The sequence below is a fragment of the Panthera leo genome, chromosome F3 (assembly GCF_018350215.1).
Source record: "Panthera leo isolate Ple1 chromosome F3, P.leo_Ple1_pat1.1, whole genome shotgun sequence".
Classification (NCBI taxonomy): Eukaryota; Metazoa; Chordata; class Mammalia; order Carnivora; family Felidae; genus Panthera; species Panthera leo.
Genome location: NC_056696.1, coordinates 51,987,929 through 52,008,875, shown reverse-complemented (window position 1 = coordinate 52,008,875; position 20,947 = coordinate 51,987,929).

The following is a 20,947-nucleotide window of genomic DNA, read 5'->3' as shown; positions in this document are numbered from 1 at the left end:
GCTTCAAGTCAGTGTTTCAGAGAGGTTTCTGTCGTCAGACGTTCTGCATCTTGGAGTTAGTTGATCAACGGTGGTAAAATTAGGAAGTACCTTCTTTCTTCTAAGATCAGCTTTTAAAAGATTAGGGATTCAATCTATGAATTAAAGCCTGGCTCTGTATCTTTCTATTTCCTCCATCTAACTGTAGCAACTTGTCTCATACTAGTTTCAATTCCTACAAGACACCAATATTGGGTTATCTGTCAGAATTACTATAGGAGGTTGCTAAGGGTTTTAAAAATATTCCACTGCATCTCCATCAGTATTTAATGAATAGTTGTGGGAAGATCTCATGGGGGCTGCAAGCCAGCTGTCATTTTGAACCAGAAATCTCTGATCATAAAATTTCAAAAATAATATCTTTTACTATAGCTGACAGTAAATACTGATATAGCTAGCATTGAAGCTGTTCTGAAACGCAGAGATTTATTTTAAAATGAATTTGGTATGTCAAAATTCCTCTTCAATTACACAAGTCAAGGGATTGTATTGAAGTGTGTTAATTTTAAGGATTCTTATTTTTTAAAAAAAGCAATGTGAGAGAATGCCTTTCTGAAAAAGCAAATTTCTAGGAGCATCTTTAAAAAAAAAAGAAGTGAATATACTGGGACATTCATATATTCTGTAGATACTCTTTGTACTTTTTCTTTTTTTTTTTTTTTTTTTTAATTTTTTTTTCAACGTTTTTTATTTATTTTTGGGACAGAGAGAGACAGAGCATGAATGGGGGAGGGGCAGAGAGAGAGGGAGACACAGAATCGGAAACAGGCTCCAGGCTCCGAGCCATCAGCCCAGAGCCTGACGCGGGGCTCGAACTCACGGACCGCGAGATCGTGACCTGGCTGAAGTCGGACGCTTAACCGACTGCGCCACCCAGGCGCCCCTGTACTTTTTCAAATAAAATATCTTAAATAGAATTATTTGTATTATTATCTGCCCATAATCTTTTATTTTTTAATCAGTTCAATTGGCTGAGTTTCACACTATAAATCTCAACTTGTTGAAGCGTCTGTGTTTAAGAAGCTCAACAGTAAACAGAAGTCACATATTTTATTGTCCTGTAGAATGAGTATATTTTGAAAATTCCCTGGTGTGTAGGATAAATCTACTTTTAAAATATAATTTTAAGGGGTGTTTGGGTGGCTCAATCATTTAAATCCAACTCTTGGTTTCAACTCAGGTCACAATCTCACAGTTTTGTGAGTTTGAGCCCTTATATCGGGCTCTATGCTGACAACACTGAGCCTGCTTGGGATTCTCTTTTTCCTTCTTTCTCTGCTTCTCCCCGCTCATGCTGTCTCTCTCTCAAAAATGAATAAATAAACTTGAAGAAAATAAATAAAATATACGTTTAACAGTAAGCACATTGCATTGTTTTGGGGAGAGAAGGTATTTAGTTCTCTTTTTCAGAAGTGAATGTGGTTTATGAAGCATAGAGGATTTTTTTTTCCCTCCATAAAAATAGCATTAGTCTTTCCGTCAAGTGCAAAATGTCTACATGTTGCAGCAGTGAGAGAATCAAGAGCATAATCCCTCTGATGGAAATACTCATTCTAGGGGCGCCTGGGTGGCTCTTTCGGTTGACCATCTGACTCTTGATTTCAGATCGTCATGATCCCAAGGTTGTGGGTTTGAGCCCCATGTCAGGATCCCCGCTGAGCACAGAACCTTCTTAAGATTCTCTCTCTGTCTCCCTCTGCCCTTCTCCTTGACTTGTGCTCTCTTGCTCTCTCTCTCTCTGTCTAAAATAAAAAATTCATAAGAAAATACTCATTCTGTTTCTCATCTGCAGTGACAGTGGTAAATGAGGGAAACTGGCACTTCATATAGTCAAACTGCTCTTCCACATTTTGTTTGTACTTAGAATATATGTTTGTAATTCATCTTTAATTATACACTTAAAAAACTGGTGGCAGTATATAAAATCAACATAGTAGAAAATAGTAGCTCTCAAATATTTTTTAAAATATTTATTGATATTTGAGAGACAGAGAGAGACAGCATGAGCAGGGGAAGGGCAGAGAGAGAGGGAGACATAGAACATGAAGCAGGCTCCAGGCTCTGAGCTGTCAGCACAGAGCCTAACGTGGGGCTTGAACTCATGAGCCGTGAGATCATGACCTGAGTCGATATCGGACACTTAACCAACTGAGCCACCCAGGCGCCCCTCAAATTTTTAAGTTGGATATGCCAGAAACTGTAGGAGGAACTTTTAGTAAATTATCTCAATCATTCTTCTCAAACATTCTGCAAACGAAGAGATTGGTAGTTTTTGTTTTTGTTTTGGATGTGGTAGTTTAGAGTCAGATGACTCTTGAGGGATTTGCCAGGATTATAGAATAAATGTCAGGTTGTATTCTATAAAGTTAGTTCTCAAGAGACATTGGCTGTTTGAATCCCTACAATTGAGTACCTTAAAATTTGTAGAAATATTATAAAAATATATGAAATACTATTAAAAATAAAAGTGTATTTTATCACAACTTGCTCTAGATCAAGTATTATTTACAGAAAATTGTGTAGTTTTATTTTTCAATATCACCCAGATTTTCAGTTTCTTCTTGTTTGTACTAGAGACTTAGATGCTTATTTATGCAATTTGATCATCTATTTGTAGAAAAAATAAATGAAAAATTTCTAGAGTCACCAGTGAAATTGTGACATTAGTGTGTAGAAAATATTATTTCTTACTTTAAAAAATTTTTTTAATGTTTGTTTATTTTTGAGAGAGAGAGAGAGACAGACAGAGTGCAAGCGGGGGAGGGGCAAAGAGAGAGGGAGACACAGAATCTGAAGCAGGCTCCTGGCTCTGAGCTGTCAACACCAAGCCCCGACATTAGGCTCAAACTCACAAGCAGCGAGATCATGGCCTGAGCCGAAGTCAGATGCTTAACCAACTGAGCCACTCAGGTGCTCCAAGAAAATATTACTTACAAATGGATTAAAAATTGGATAGGTCAAGGGCACCTGGGTGGCTCAGTTGGTTGAGCGTCCGACTTTGGCTCAGGTCATGATCTCACAGCTCGTGAGTTCGAGCCCCGCGTCGGGCTCTGTGTGACAGCTCAGAGCCTGGAGCCTGCTTCTGCTTCTGTGTCTCTCTCTCTTTCTGCCCCTAACCCACTCGCATTCTGTCTCTGTTTCTCTCAAAAATAAACATTAAAAAAAATTTTTAAAAATAATTGGATAGGTCAACTCCGTTGATATATAAACCTATAATATGATGTCTAAAAATGAAAGAGTGATGGAGATCTCTTAGGGTTACAGCCCAACAGGGTACGTTTGGAATTGTAACTCCAAATCAGCCCAAAACTATCAATTTAGATTATCTTGACATATGGCTGTATTTTAATACCTTACTATATATTCCACAGAAATATGATATTTATAGGTGTAAAAAATAAGAGTTTTATTCAAAATAGTAATTTCTATTTATCAATCAAGTTCCTCTAGTTTAACAGTTACATATACAGTTTTATATATAACTGGGTTATAGATCCGGATCCAGGATTTGGTCCAGATCAAGTTCCTCTGGGTTAACAATATATATATATATATATATATATATATATATATATATATATATATATATATATATATATATATATAGTTTTGTACTCATGGGGAACGTTTTGTAATGGTAGCTCCTTTAGGGTATTAACCCAGAATTCTCAGTATGTTAACACAAGAAATGTGTACTTCTGTTATATGCCATACAGTGATATTTCTTAAACTTCCTTTCCTTCACCTAATTAAATCCACAATTGCTTTTTTTTTCCTTTATTTTTAATAAGTAATACTCTGTGGCTCTCTATCTACTCCTTTTAGCCATTCTTCCCTCTCTGGATGTATTTTTCTTGTTATAAAGAAAGCTGCAATAAAGAAAGGTTTATTTGCAGCAAATAAGGAGATTATGGGAAATAACCTCCAAAGCTGGGACTTCCTGAGCAAGAGTGGATGGTTCCTTTTATTTAGGATTAGGATGAATATTGAGATAGGGAAGCCTTGTCATTTTATATAGAGGCAGGCATAAGGTTGTGCATGCACCCTAAAGAAACATGCCTATACAGACATCGTATGTTATGCAAATATGCTCCTACTTGAGTGGAGATTTTAGTATTACAATGAGGTAAAGATCTAGATTATTCTAGAGGTCTAGATTTATTTTCATTGTGTACTTCACATTTTCTTCCAGCCCGATACCTGGTAACAAGCCCAGACCAGTGTGGTTTTTTTGTCTCGAATGCGCGCGCACAGACACACACACACACACACACACACACACACACACACACTCACCTACTCACTCCCTCACTCACTCACTGGTTGCTGAGTGCTACTGATGAAAATAGTACTGTGATGCACCAGCACGGATTATAGGGATTATGCATTCAGAGTATGTATGAATTGGGTTCTTCATGCTTTCTGACACTGCTATCATTCCCTAATTAACTCTTTACTGCATTCTCCACCATAGCTATTTCACATTTCCCAATTCTCACACTTTCGACCTGTTTGCCCACTCGCTGAGCTTCAGAACTGACGTTGACTTAAAAGAAAACCTAAATCTCATGACATAAATACATCTTAAATACCACTTTCAAAAAAATTTTCAAAAGAAACTGACTTTTTATTCTTCCTTTCTATTCCCAATCTCAGTGAAAAAAAAATGTTTCTCTTTTGTGAAACAGTAGCCTGGATTACATTCCCTCCTCCCTTTTTAAGAAACTCATTTGATTGAAGACAAATAATTTTATCTCTCTTTTACTTATCTCTCCCTGTTTGCACACATTCTTAACTTTCTTCAGTGTAAATAAACAAAAACAAACAAATGAGAAGAATTAAAAAACCAACCACCTTTAACTTTTGTTTTAACTATTATAGCAACACTCTTACCTTAAAAAAAGAAATATTACAAGATATATTAACATAAACTTTCTCTCATGCAATTCCCACTTTTTCTGCCACCTGTCAGAAAAACTAACTTTACTAATATAACCCAGGGATATTAGCTAAAGCTAGACTCCCTGCTATATTGATTAATTTGGCTACTCCTTTTAGAAACCCTCTCATTGGTTCCACATGTTATTAGTCTAATGGATTTATTGTCTCTTTCTAGTTCTCACCTTTCCCGTGTCCTTTACTATTAAGAAAAACATCAGAGAAGTAAGATAGCATAATGTGCACTGAATAGCCATTGTTCTCAAGCAGGTAGATTAATAAATATAATGTAAATGTGGGCATAGAGGGAGGATGAGATATACATACATGTTGATAGACTTCTTACTTTTCCATTTAAATCTTTAAAACCTATTGCTAAACGCTTAGCAATTACAAAAAGTAATGGCAGGTATTTTATGGTAGTCTTTTATTAATTAACTTTATAAAATTATAATGTGAAATATGTCAACTCTGTTGCTCTGTTCAATCAAACCTTGTGCAATGAAGAAATGATAAATGATACGTCAGTATTTACCAGGCACTCACTTAACAGGTATTATTGCAAGTACTATAAACATATTAATGAATATAATACAAGAATATTTTGAAATAAATATGATTATTACATTGTTACATTCTGTACAGTATTCTATCATATAACATACGAGTTAGAAAATCATTTATATGCAAATGCATTATCTCATATAAATCACATACTACTAGTGCTCAATAAATGTATTCATTGATTCATTAAGTGTAATTAAATATATATACATTTTTGAATGTGCACATTAGCTTACACTATTTCTAAAGAGGTATGTTTAATATAAAATGAGACTGTAAAAATAGTATTTACATAATCAGTATTCCTTCTGTGTAGTCCACAAATAATGAACATTCATTTCTTTTTTTTCATTTTTAAAAATTTTTTACTTTTCACATCCAACTTGCTTCACGCTGGGAAATTCACTTGACATTAATGTTGATTTGTTTTTCAAGGGTAAGAGAAATAATTGATTTCCTTATCTGTAGTAATCATATAAATGCATTAAATCTGTAGTAATCATATAAATGCATTAAAGCACATAAAGAATACAAAACTGAAATTTCTTATGGATGTCTTTTCTTATTAAAAGGTTAGAATATTAAAAATAAATATCTGAGTTAATAGAAGTCAGTGAAACTCTACTCTGTGATTTTACCACCGTTAAGCTCTTTTAGTCACACATACAAGGCCAACTATAAAAATGACAAAAGCTGAAATGCTTTGTTTAGAAAACTGATGACATATTTCCATTATTGAGGTCATAGTAGAAGAGGGATTTTGGCCATTTGCCAGTGCCATGTGGGTACTTAATTCCCTTTTTATTTGGATGTCTGTGACCTACTCTTCACAGCTACATCAATGATAAACGAACATCTCATTTTAGTAACATATACTATAGTAACAGGTATCTGCAGTTTGACACATTGCTAATTAAATATTGATTTGTTGAATGAACTCTAAGCCTTCAGTATTTTTCTAATTAGAATAATGACTCTTCCGTATGCCGGCAGTTATGTTTCTCTTTAAAAAAATAAAAGACACAAAGAAGTAGTTCAAAAGTATAAATTATTAAGCATATTGTACTTCAAGGTATGGTTAATAAATTAGACATATTGTAATAGGTTCAGGCAAATTGCTTTTATTGCTTATAATGAAGAAAGATTTCATGCTTCTAATCCAGTTTGGTAATGGCAAAATACAGCATTTAATAGTAGTGGTATGGCCTTTGGATAATACATTAACTCAGGATATTTCATTCCATTCTTAGTGAGCAACTATCCAACTGGATTATCATATGCCGTATTAGAATTTAAGAGCCTTAAATGTCTAAAAATGCAATTATTTTTCATTTTAAATTGTCATAAATAAATCTCTATCAATTGAATGATCCCTAACAAAAGCAATATTGTGTATAAATAGTATTCTTCATATAATGGAATCTCTTTAACAATCCTGAGTGTGGAAACTAATTAAACATGAAGCTATTCCATCATATAATAGAAAATAGACAGCAAAAGACAGCTTTGTAAACATTTTTTTTTTAACACTAAGTCAGTCTCAGGGCATAGAGTCCTATGGACAATGTTATAATGGGTTCTGACTATGAATTGCCCTTTGAAGAAAAAGATGAAGCTTAGGAAGCAAATGCTGAAGTTGCAAAAAGACATAAAATGATGACTGGACTTTAATAGGTTTTTCCAGAATTTATCATTTTTAATCCACCTAAGAGGTATATGAATTAATCTGTCCTTTCTTCTTCCACTCCTGTCTTTTCTTCCTTCCTTTTAAATTCTCTCTGGAAAACTATTTTTTCTGGTTAATTCTTTATTTTGGTTGCAAGTCTTTCTTAAATATAGAGTAGATACAAAAGTATTTGTGAATAATGTGGGATATATAGAAAAAAAAAAAGGTAACCGTTTAGGGACTAGGATGTAATCAAGATCTTTGAAACATCACCCACGTCTCCCTTCCTGATTACATCTCCTTTCCGGCCTCACAGTGAAAACCATTATTCCGAAACTGTCTTTATACTCACATTGGTTTTCTTTATTTGTTTCTCATATATGTTGGTGCCTATAACCATATAGTGTCTGATGTTGTGTATTTTGACTCTGTATTATAGGTATTTTCCTGTGATTCATTTTGCACTAAATGTTTGTTCCAATTTATCATAGCTAAATAGAACTATCCACGTTTTTTAAACTTCTGAGTAATATTTAATCTCACACAGAGTATTAATCCATTTACTATTGAATAATACTTGCATTTTTTCCAGTTGATGTTGTGAGAAACAGGACCACAGTAAATATTATTTAAAGATCTTTTTTCTCTAACACAGTAGAAGTTTTTGAGGAGTTCATAAAAGTAGTATTTCTGGATCACAATTAATGAAAGAGAAAATCCAAGCAAAAGTGGTTAGCTAAGCCCTTTATGAAGAGAACTGCAAGGTAAAAACAGCTTCAGAGTACTGTTGTGTCAGGCAGCAAGTGTCCTGAAGAATTTATAGTTTAGATAAAGGAAAGCCAAAGTTAGTTTTATTCTGTGTTTGATCTCTCTTCAAAATCTTGGAAAATATGGAGAACTTAGCTTATATTTATCATGGGATAGGATGAAGGGCCTTCGAAGCTGAAATTAAGGAATTACTTTCTAAGATTAGTGGGAGGGGTTAGGAGCAACAGTGTGGCACAATGTTTTACTGAGATCAGTGGGGAAAAAGAAAGTTCTTCATCATTCTTCATATAGCTTTACCTCAGTGTTTCCGGAAAATCCCAAATTACTTCCAGAACTCATTATGCCACTTAAATTCCAATAAAAACCTGTGTTTCTATTTCCACACCCTACCAACACTTGATACTGTTTTGGTTTTGTCTTTTTTCTTTCTCTAAAAAAAACTTTGTGTATTCTGATTTGTTTTCTATATGATCTGTCAGGAAATCTGTGTCTATATCTACAGCTGTCTGTCCTGTCTGCCTGCCTGCCTGTCTGTCTGTCTATCTATCTATCATCCATCTTTATACTGTTAACTAATATTTTATGACCTGATTTTTAATTTTCTTTATTGTTTCTGTATATAAATAGAATTTATTATTCAGCTGTGCTTAAATGTACCAATCTTATCATTTATAGTAGGGTATTTTTTTATTTTTGAGAGAGAGAGAGAGAGAGAGAGGGAGCACATGAGCTAGGGAGAAGGGCAGAGGGAGCGAGAGAGAATCTTAAGCAGTCTCCATGCTCAGCACAGAGCTGGACATGGGGCTCAGTCCCAAAACCCTGTGATTATGACCTGAGCTGAAATCAGTAGTCGATTGCTCAACCGACTGAGCCACCCAGGTGCCCCTACAGTAGGTAGTTTTTATATCTTCTGTAAGAAACATTGGTTATTTATGGTATTATTATTCTATATTACTATGTATAATTTTTATACTCACATTCTTTCACTTTTATGATTTCGTTATTTTGGATTAGTTTTATGACTAGGGAAAGAAGTTCAATTTCATGTTGTTTCAAGTAGGTATAAGTAGTTGACATAAAACCATTCATTAAGAAACATTTTCCCTGCTCTGCAATGTGAGTTTGTCATAAAACAATTTTCCATATTGTTTAGTTCTGTTTCTATTCTAGTTATATCATTCATTGCTCTATTGACTATACAACATTGTTTAATTTCTACTCTTTGACATCTAGTGAGGTAAGTTAAGTCTGTGGTCATCAGCTGGGAATGCTTATCCTCCCCCGCCCCCAGGACATTTGGCTGTATCTAGAGATATTTTGTTGGGGGTGGCTACTGACATCTAATGATTAGAGGCCAGGAGTGCAGCTAATGATCTTACATTTCACAGGATTACCACTCCTCTCTCAACAAGAAGTATATGGTCCAAAATGCCAGTATCACTGAGGTTGTGAAAACCTTAACCAAATACATGACACATCAGAGTGTCTTTTTGAAACAAGAGAGGTACATGTTCCATGTGTGGCAGCAGGATTCAGTATAGATATTTTACCTCTGTCCTTATCTCTTTTTATTTTCTTAGTTGTAGTTTTGCTTTCCTTCAGTGCCCTTTATGAAATTGTAATTAATCTATTCTCTATTGCAATTTAGTCTTTATTACTGAAAGTTTTATATTTCCTTTCTTTGGTGCCTCGTGAGGTAAATAAGTTTGGAAAAGGAAGATCACATTCCCTTTTTCTTTCATTTCTTTCTTGAGTTTAATGAACTATCTTTTCATTTTAATTTCCCCTTTTGTTCCCCTTTTTTTCCCTGACTCATTGTGACTTTTTCCTATCCCTAAATATATTTATATATAATTATTTACTATATATATAAATATACTGAATATGCTTAATTGTTTGAAAGTCATCTTACAGTTGTTTTTATAGTGATTTTATTCAGGGAAAGTGTTTCATTCCTTGCAGCATATTATATCTCATTTCCTGATATTTAAAAATCAATTTTCATGGATTTATTTTTTCCCCTATTGCTTTGGTCAAATTTGAGTAGTATACAAGTTTTCAAGTTTAATGACATTTACTTCTGACTAGGTAGGAAAGTCCAGATTCTTTAATGGGTATATATTTTTTTCAGACATTGGGAAAGAGATTGTGTGTTCTCTGAATTATGGCTGTCTTTTGAGATTTTCCACATTTTTCCCCCTTTTTAATTATTTTCTCTTCCACCAACCAATTGTTAGAATAGTACTCCTGTCATGGCAATGAGAAAGAACGAAATATGGCCCTTTGTAGCAACGTGGATGGAACTGGAGAGTGTGATGCTAAGTGAAATAAGCCATACAGAAAAAGACAGATACCATATGTTTTCACTCTTATGTGGATCCTGAGAAACTCAACAGAAACCCATGGAGGAGGGGAAGGAAAAAAAAAAAGAGGTTAGAGTGGGAGAGAGCCAAAGCATAAGAGACTCTTAAAAACTGAGAACATACTGAGGGTTGATGGGGGGGGTGGAAGGGAGGGGAGGGTGGGTGATGGGTATTGAGGAGGGCACCTTTTGGGATGAGCACTGGGTGTTGTATGGAAACCAATTTGACAATAAAAAGTATTAGAACTAAAAAAAAAAAAAAATAGAATAGTACTCCTGACATTTCTCCCTCTTTTTCTACCCCCCAAAGCTATGTTTTTTAAGACTGGAACTTCAAACTGTATGGACTTTAGGTTATTTCTGTTTATATCACTGGCTTTCAAAGAAAAAAAGAGAGACAGTTGTGTCCCACATGGCACATTGCACAATGTGAGGAAACATTTTTGGTTTAGCAACTCTGGGGGAGGGGGTGGCAGGGGGAGAATTTAGCTAATAGTGTTTATGTGTAGAAGCCAGGGATACCGCAAAACATCCTGCAAAGCACAGAACAGCCCCACAGGGAAGACTTGTCTGGTTGCAAACGTCAGTGGTTCTGAGATTGATTAGCTCTGTCCCATATGCTTCTTCAGTACTTCCACACTTTGGATCGGTCTACTCTTCCAGGAAGTGGTTTTAGATACAGTGTAGGCACATCATCTGCTCCCCCTTTTTTATTTCTCTTGATTTCTTTTCTCCTTACTCCTGCTTATCACAAGCCCCTGCAGTGGGGCAGGAGCAGGAAGGGTAGTCCAAACAAGGAATTGCTTGTTTGCTTACAGGTTTTGAATAGGGGGCATTCATTGCCTTCAAGTTATGCTGGAGGCACTCTGCCACATTCGAGGTGGGCAAATGTTCTTCCTGTCCTCAGTAGTTGAGTAGGCTTTGAAGCTCACATTTCATTGAGTCGGAATTTACCTAGCTGCATCTTCTACTGGCTACATCTTAGTCTCTTCCAAATTTCATTTTATTTTCCTTTCCTGAATGCCAAAGAGAAAATGGAGTTTGAAAAAGGAAGTTCAATTTCTCCAAGAGTTTGGCGTATGCCCTCAGATAGAAAATGAGCCTAAATGTTTGTGATATACTGTTGCATTGAGCTTATCGTAAGCCAAGAGACCATTTCAGGTCTTTCAAGCAGACCATTTCAAAGCTTATTGTTTTGGTAGAAATGTTGACAAGAAAAGGAATATGTAGAAAATCCTTGTTTTCTGGGATACAAAAATGAAAGTATATCTTGTTATCTAGTTAAAAATAATTTTACTGACTTCATTGATTTTCAACCAAACAAGGAGGTTTTTCCTCCCTGAAACACCTAATTAATTGGGAAAAAATATCAGTTGAATCCCACTTGAGGGGCATTCTATAATATAGAACTTTATAGAATTTTACCTTGGTAAAAAACTAGGTAGGTCTGAGAAACAATCACAGGTCCAGGGATCCTGAGGAGACAGGACAATTAAATGATGGTATTTTGAGTGGGCTCTTAGAACAAAAAGAACATGGAGTTAAAATAAAAACTAAAGATATCTGAATAAAATATGGACTTTAATTTGTAATAATATAATGAGATTGGTTCACTAATCATAGCAAATATACCACATTAATGTAAAATGTTCATAATAGAGTAAACTGGGTGTAAGTTCTAGGGAACCTTTTTACTATATTCTCAATTTTTCTGTTTTCTGAAACTATGCAAAAATGAATTTTATTAAGAAATAAATACAGGGGCGCCTGGGTGGCACAGTCGGTTAAGCGTCCGACTTCAGCCAGGTCACGATCTCGCGGTCCGTGAGTTCGAGCCCCGCGTCAGGCTCTGGGCTGATGGCTCGGAGCCTGGAGCCTGTTTCCGATTCTGTGTCTCCCTCTCTCTCTGACCCTCCCCCGTACATGCTCTGTCTCTCTCTGTCCCAAAAATAAATAAAAAAACGTTGAAAAAAAAAAAAGAAAGAAAGAAATACAAAAAATCTCATCAGAATTTTTAAATTGTTTAATAGGAATACTAGTGTCTTCTGAAAATGATGTTGTAAATTTCAGGCAAAACAGTTGTTCTATTTGGGTTTGGGACATGAATCTGACACACATCGATTTTCCATGCCATGCTATACTGCATACTTCTTCTTATAAAGTGGCCCAGATATAGACATTGCACTTGATCTAAATCAAGAACCAATTGCTATGACATCATACTTACCACTTAAAAAAATAGATTGGTAAAAAACTTTGAACTGAAAAAATTATTCATATAGCAGAAGCAGACTATAAGAGCAAGGTGAATTGCTGTTGCCTGTGGATCTTTAGGAAAAGGAAGATTGTAAATGTTACCTAAACATTTAAATGGGGAATCTTTTTAGAATATATGGCAACTGGGAATAAAAAGAAAAATTCAAAAAGAACAATGATGAAAAGCTGTATGTCAACTCTCCTTTCATTTCCCCTGCTTCTGCCTTCTTTAGATTGTATACCAAGGCCTACTAATAATTTGTTGTTGGAAAACTCTGAACCTTATATTAACTGAGATACTCTAGACCTCAGCTTCACTAATAATTTTCTTAGATATAAATCAGTTGATAAGCATGAGAATCTAGTGGTTTGATCATAACTGTTGATACCTCAATGGTATTCCCAGCTTGGTCTCTATACCCCTTGAAGCCACTGAATTCTGTAAATTACCTGTCTATCTATCATGCATGACTAATGCAAATTTTGTAGCCTTCTAATATGTGTATAACTGCACGTATTTTCCCCATTATGCAACATGACTCTGTCCCAAACCTGAATTTGCTTATTAACCACAGCTTATTAAAATGGATTAAATTAATATGCTGTTAATTCCTTTACTATTGATAACTCCTAGCCAGCTTCTCTTCACAGAATCAAACTACTAGCATTGCCTGCTGAGATGATTTGCTCATCTGATTTGTTTGTATGCATTGATTCACTTTATTAACTTTTTTCTTTATGGGCAGCTGGTAATTTTAACAATTCTGATAATTTCTTCTGAAATTAAACTGGAACTCTCTGGATAAGTCAAGTCGTGATCTATTACTTCTTGATTATCACTACAGAATTCACCTTGACTCTACCACAGGTTATATATTATAACGCATTATTTTTTTGTGATTAACTATCATTTTGAATAAGTCATTGTCCAGAAAGGACCAATTTCGAAGAAAGCATTTTCTAAGTGTTGTATTTTTTGCATATTAGAAAGTATGTTCTCACATTAGAAAATCTAAGTATAATTTTCAAATGGATGTCTGTATAAGGAACTAAAAATATTGTTTTATTAAAATGGAATTGTCTACTCTTCTGTGAATTTTAGGAGATTCTGTCTGGGTATCCTAAAAAATATATAATATTCCCTGATAGATAGACTAGAGTATGTTTCCTTCTCTCTACCATGGAAGGAAGTTAATTCATGTTACATCTCTCACTAATAATACATCATTTATATCAAGTTGTTATTATTTCCCCTTCCTACACTTTCTCTTTTATTACTTTTGCTTAAGAATCTCTTGGAATATCATTATCCATAGTAATCCATTGTTAATAACAAGCTCTCTCTCTCGTTTTTTGAACCAAGCTAAGAAAACTACAGTGCTCCATTATTGCACAGTTTTCAGATAATTTATTAAGGGGTGGTCAAGCCTTAAGTCTTATAAACTATCACCAACATTTTTATCTCCATATTACCATCATTATGGGTCTTTTATAAGTAATAATTTTGAGTAATGAAAAATCTATAAAAATGTCTTTGGATTTTAAAATTTATTAGACAGAAATTTATGGAATATTGAAAAAATGACAGTCACTGATAAAATTATAGAACTATAAATAAGAAAATATACCTCTCATTTTTGTTGATTTTGAGCTATTATGAACTAATATTATGAGAGAGGGACATCCATTCACACACCCCCATATGTAAACACACACACACACAATATATTCTCCAATAGCTTTATACAATTACTTTTTGTTAGACTATGCATTCATTAGTGTTTACTTCATTATGTGTCTATAATACTTTACTTACAACTGAGCCATGTAGTATATACATGACTGCTTTTTTTTTTAATTTTTTAATAGCTACTGATAATTATTTCATTTTCATTGTTTTGTTCTCTATGTATCTCTTGCTAATTGGATGCTAAACTGTCCTCTGTAGCATGCATGCTCTCAAGTTATGAAGATATAAATTGCCTAGCTCCCTTGGCATTGCTGGGTAGCTGGATGGGATACTGTCTAAGCCTGATGCACACCTCTTTCCCTGGGATCTGTCATGATCCTGGGAATTTTCTTTCTGTATGGAATTCCCTGTTACATAGAATTTACATCTTCCTTCTTTATTTGGTTTCATATTTTAGCAGAATCTTCAGCAAACTCCTGAAAAGGGGCATATTGGTTTTGGGCTATGTTAGTTGTCTAAATTTACAGTTCATAGGTGATGTGTATCAAATTTAACAGGAAAACAATTCACCACTCACAGTTTTGAAGACATTTACCTGTCTGCTGGGTACTAGCAATGTTAACAAGAAATCTGATGTTGTTCAAATTTCTATTCTTTATATGTGGCCTTTTTACTTTTTTTCTGGAAGCTTTTAGCATCTTTCTTTTGTCCCTTGTAGTCTTCAATTTTACAATATTTTGCGTTCATGTGCACATTTTTTAAATGAAATATTTGGCTCTTAGTAGTCTTTTTCAATCTGTAAACACTCATTCTTCATTTCTAGTATATATTTATTCTAAACTCTCCTTTAATCTATTTTTCCTGCTCTCCTTTTCTGAAATTGTCATTGCATAATGGACTTTATGAACCAATCATCAATAGTCCCTTTATCCTATCTCATATGTGTGTGTTTTAATTTCTGATCTTCATATTTTGAATTTGTTTCACTTTGTGTTGTATACATTCCTTTTTTCATGGATGCAATATATTTCTCTCTGAAGACATTACTTGTCCTTTCTCTCCTAAAGATACTAAATTTCATTCAGATTCTGTTAACTGGTCTCAGTCTTTCCTGATGTGGACTCTTCTCAAATGCTTGATAGTCCATTATTCATGGTATCTATAAAATGATTCAGAATTTCTCTCTCTCTCTCCCTCTCTCTCTCTCTCTCTCTGTCTCTCTGTCTCTCTGTCTCTCTCTCTCTCTCTCTGTGTGTGTGTGTGTGTGTGTGTGTGTGTGTTGTTTTGCAGTGGTGGCTAATAGTCTTTACCTCTTTACCATAGGGCATTTGGTTGAAATATTTCTTTGGCCAACTCTAAATTTTTAAATATCTTTGTCTGTTTCTTCTGTATGCTCAGATCACTCAGACAAAAACATTCCATTTTCCTATGGCTAGTATATGACTGGTTACCACTGTCATAACACCCAGTGAGGGGAAAGGGCATGTGTCTCAGTCATAGATATATAAAAGCATTTATAGTTTTTTTCCCCCCAGAAAATATACCTCCAAGCTTCTGTCATATGAAGGAGGGACCAGGAGGCCTTGAGATCTGTTTTTTACAACAGACTTTTAGCCACTTCTCTTTCTAGCCCCACGTTGATATTTCTTAAGAAACACCTGATATTATCCATTCTTCAGCCTTGCATATTTCCAACTCTTCCAAAAACCATTTTGTTTTCAGTACCTTGGGTTTGCTGTTTGCCATTACCATACATCCATCTGCCTTTCAGATTTAAAAATTTTGTTTCTGTCACATTCTCTACCCCTGTCGTGGTCCCTATGAAATTTCAAACTTAACAGTCCCCTTTACATTCATTTTACCAGTGTTAGAAAGAACAATTACCCTGCTCAGTCTTAAATGTTAAACAAAAGTGCTGTGTCATTGTTAAAAAATATGTGTAGATTAACATGATAGGAAAAACATTCCAGACTGACTTATTAATTCACTGAGACATTTTTTCTTATTTACTTCTCATTCCCTCTTCATATATTTTTGAAGTAAAAATTATGCATATTTATACACTCTACATGCATTCTTGTTAATATTCAAAAGTTTTACAAATGTATTTTCTTGCTTTGAATAATTCTTTTGAATACTATTCATAAATTACATCTATGGGTTTTTAGTATTTTAAGCCAACTCACCATATATCAGTACTTAGAATTTTCCATATTTCTGCTAATTTTTATTGTATTCTTAAAGGAAAATATGTGTAAGTTTTTCTGAACAGCCTGGCCATTTGAGAAGCATTTATCATGAAAATTATTCTGCCATTGTATCATTTGTTTCCTAAACAATCACAGAGCAACATATGTAATTATACCATTGAATTTTTAAGTGTTCATAAACATTGCCCCAAAGTATTACTAATTAAAGCTTATTTAGCATAATTCAGTGAGATTTGTGGATATGGCTTATTTCCATGTCTAACATTTTACAAGAAAATTGCAACTATAAAGTCCTTTGTGTTGTGTAGCACTCCTACAGAAAACTTTCCCATAACAAGGCGAATAGAAAATTGGTACATTCTCAAATGTAACAATTCACTCTTGATTAAAAGTGGGTTTTATTTTGTTTGCATTTTTGTTTAAATATTTTATTGTGCCCCTGCTTATTAACTTGGGTCACTGGAGTAAAAGGGAAAGACATCTGGGTATGGATAAGTTTTCTATATAATAATCTATAATTTCAGATTCCTAGTCTTCATTTTTTATTCCGCAATCCCTGATCTTTCCTGTGAATTCTTTGTGCCAAACACTACCTAAGCTTTAACTTCCAGCTCAAAAGCTACCACATATACCTAGACTTTCATGAATAACTCAACAGAAAGTTATCTCTCACTTTTGATTACACGTGACACTCCATTTGCATTTGTTTCCTGGTCTCCATCACTAAACAGTATGTCCTTTAAAAGCACAAACAGAGGGGCTCCTGGGTGACTCAGTCGGTTAAGTGTTTGACTTTGGCTTCAGCTCTGGTTATCATCTTGTGGCTGGTAAGTTCAAGACCCACATCGGGCTCTTCTGTAATACTGAGCCTGCTTCGGATCCTCTGTCTCCCTCTCTCTCTGTTCCTCCCCTGCTTGTATTCTCTCTCTCTCTCTCTCTCAAAAATAAACATATAAAAACAAACCAAAAAAATAAAAACACAAACAGAATAATAATACCACATTGTAGGATATTTTATAAGTAGGAACAAAAAATATTTTTTGACACACCTATATAACTAATTTTGTTAGGTATTTTCTACTCTATAGTAAATTATTTTCTGTAATGGCAAGTGCCCCTTCCCTGGACCTTTTGGATTATACCATCATTGATTTTTGTTAATTAACTTACTACTGAGTTATATATTACTGTATAAATTATTATTCTAATCTACATCTTAAACACATAGCAGTATACTCATGTTGAATAGAACAGATAGGTATTTTAGGAATAAAAGCATTATGTCTGTCTTAGGTAAAAAAAAGTTGCATCCTAGGTGCTTTCTTTCTCTAGAAAGTCAGCTACTGGAATTCTGTCCATATCCATTTCAACTGAAAACTCTCAGTTTACTAAGGATCAATTTGCAGAATGTCACTGTTATTAAAAATTCTACCAATTAAATCTCCAAATGAATTTATTTATAATTTCATTATAGTTGATCAGTTTTTATTTTTCTTTTATAACAGTATTTACATTTAATTAAGTAATTAATTAATATTTTATTCATTTATATTTTGTTTAAATCCAAGTTAACATATAGTATAATAATGGTTTTAGGAGTAGAATCTGGTGATTCATTACTTATATATAACACTCAGTGCTCATCAACAAATGCCCTCCTTAATGCCCATCACCCATTTAGCTCACTCTGCCACCCAACACCCCTCCAGCAACCCTGTTTGTTCTCTGTATTTAAGTCTCTTATGGTTTGCCTCCCTCTCTGTTTTTATCTTATTTCTGCTTCCCTTCTCCTATGTTCATCTGCTGTGTTTAAGTTTCACTTATGAGTGAAATCATGATATTTGTCTTTCTCGGACTTATTTCGCTGAGCATAATACATTCTAACTCCATCCATGTTATGGCAAATGGCAAGATTGCATTCTTTTTGATCGCTGAGTGATGTTCTATAGTGTGTGTGTGTGTATGTGTATGTGTGTATATGTGTGTACACACACACCCCATATCTTCTTTCTTCATTCATCAGTTGATGGGCATTTAGACTTTTCCCATAATTTGACTATTGTTCATAGTGCTGCTATAAACATTGGGGTGCATATACCCTTTTGAATCAGCATTTTTTTTTATCCTTTGGATAAATACCTACTAGTGTGGTTGCTGGGCCATAGGATAGTTCTATGTTTAATTTTTTTTTTTTTTTTTGGGACAGAGAGAGACAGAGCATGAACGGGAGAGGGGCAGAGAGAGAGGGAGACACAGAATCGGAAACAGGCTCCAGGCTCCGAGCCATCAGCCCAGAGCCTGACGCGGGGCTCGAACTCACGGACCGCGAGATCGTGACCTGGCTGAAGTCGGACGCTTAACCGACTGCGCTACCCAGGCGCCCCTCTATGTTTAATTTTTTAAGGAAACTCCATACTGTTCTCCAGAGTGGCTGTACCGGTTTGCATTCCACTAACAGTGTAATAACACCAGCATTCTTCACAGAGCTAGAACAAATAATTCTAAAATTTGTATGGGCCCAGAAAAGACTCTGAATAGCCAAAGTAATATTGAAAAAGAAAACCAAAGCTGGAGATATAGCGATATTTTAATTACTTTAGTAAGTCTCTGCCTAAGCTACCCTCCCAACATTTATACATTGTATGTAGAGTGGATTTTCACTAAAGGATCAAAAGAACAGTGATGGGCCATTATATATAGCTGTTCAGTAAAACATTTAACTTACAACTAATATGAAGCATTCATCTTTTAAAATTTGACTCCAAATGTTTTCCTGCCTCTGGTTGTCAACTTTGTTCCAACTTCTTCCCTCCGCCGCCCCCCCTCCATTTTTTTCAACTTTTTGCTTCTCCCAAGTCCTTAAAAACAACAATAGAATTACAACCGCACAACACCACAATCCTTGACCTATAGCAGAAACCTCTGGTCTCTGTAAAGCAGATTAATAGCCTTTTGTATCTATTCAAAGAGTCATAATTATGTTTTACCTAATAACCATGCAAATTCTTCCTCTTCATATTTTAACATTTTGTCTTCAAGTTTACTGTAAAGGAAAGACAGAAGTACAGATTTTTATTTTAGCAGGTACATGAATTATGTCACATACTTTAGAACACTGTGAGCAAAGGGTAACAATTTCTTTCAAAAGTTGCAGAATTACAGAAAAGTACAGAAAACAATACATGGAATTTCTAAGCCAGTACAAAGTGTATCAGTTTTTTAACATATTCTCTTTTACTCAAAAGGTTACTGTATTTGGGATGCATATTTAAAAATCTGTATTGATAAGATCACAAAATAAAGGAATGTGAACAATGTATATGTAGGCTCTAAAGCTGTGCTGTTCAATTCAATAGTCATTAGGCAAACGTTGTTATTTAAATGTGAATTGATTGATGGTATATACAATTAAAAGGTCAGTTCCAGGGGCGCCGGGGTGGCTCAGGGGTGGCTCAGGCGGTTAAGCATCTGACTTCAGCTCAGGTCACTATCTCACGGTCCATGAGTTGGAGCCCCAAGTCGGGCTCTGGGCTGATGGCTCAGAGCCTGGAGCCTGCTTCCGATTCTGTGTCTCCCTCTCTCTCTGCCCCTCCCCCGTTCATGCCCCTCCCTCATTCATGCTCTCTGTCTCAAAAATAAATAAACGTTAAAAAAAATTAAAAAAATAAAAAATAAAAAAAAAAAATAAAAGGTCAGTTCCTCGTAGTTAGTAACTACTAGCTAATGATTACTGCATAGGACAACCCAGAATATGAATATAACTATCATCAAAGAAATATTTACTACAAAACACTGATGTAAAGCATACAGTTTTAATTTAAATTATTTTTCTTCCACCAAAATATTATGGCAAGACAATAATAAATTATTAAAATATTAATAATGGATATTTTGTATACTTACCATGTGGCAGCCACTGTTTCACATGATAACTTTATGTTTATAAAACCATAATAACACAATGAAGTGGGTATTGATACAAAGAATGAAGAGATTTATCATTTAATGACTGATAGGGAGATTGATGGACAGTGAAGGTAAGTTAATTGCCCTAAATAAAACAAGTTGCAAATCTGGGATTTGAACCCAGAATATCTTGCTTCTGAGTCTTTTAATTTAAAGTTTGTTATACTGCCTCGTTAGCTTACAATATCAAATTATACTGCAGAATTGAGAGAGGAGACAAAACCATGCAGTTTTTTTCTTTTTTTTTTTTCCTAAGTTGGGAATAAAGTTCATGAAATAATAAGCCATGAGATTCACTGTACAGATAAACTGTAAGAAGGATTTTTGGATATGATACTACAGTTGGCATTAAGATTGCATTTATTTATAAGTGACCTACTTCCAAAAGAGACTTAGGAAGATGTAAAAGTATTTTTAAAAATGTAGTCAAGGCAAAAAACAGGGTTCTTAAAGAGGAGCATTTGTCAAAAGTTGTGAAAATTTTAAGA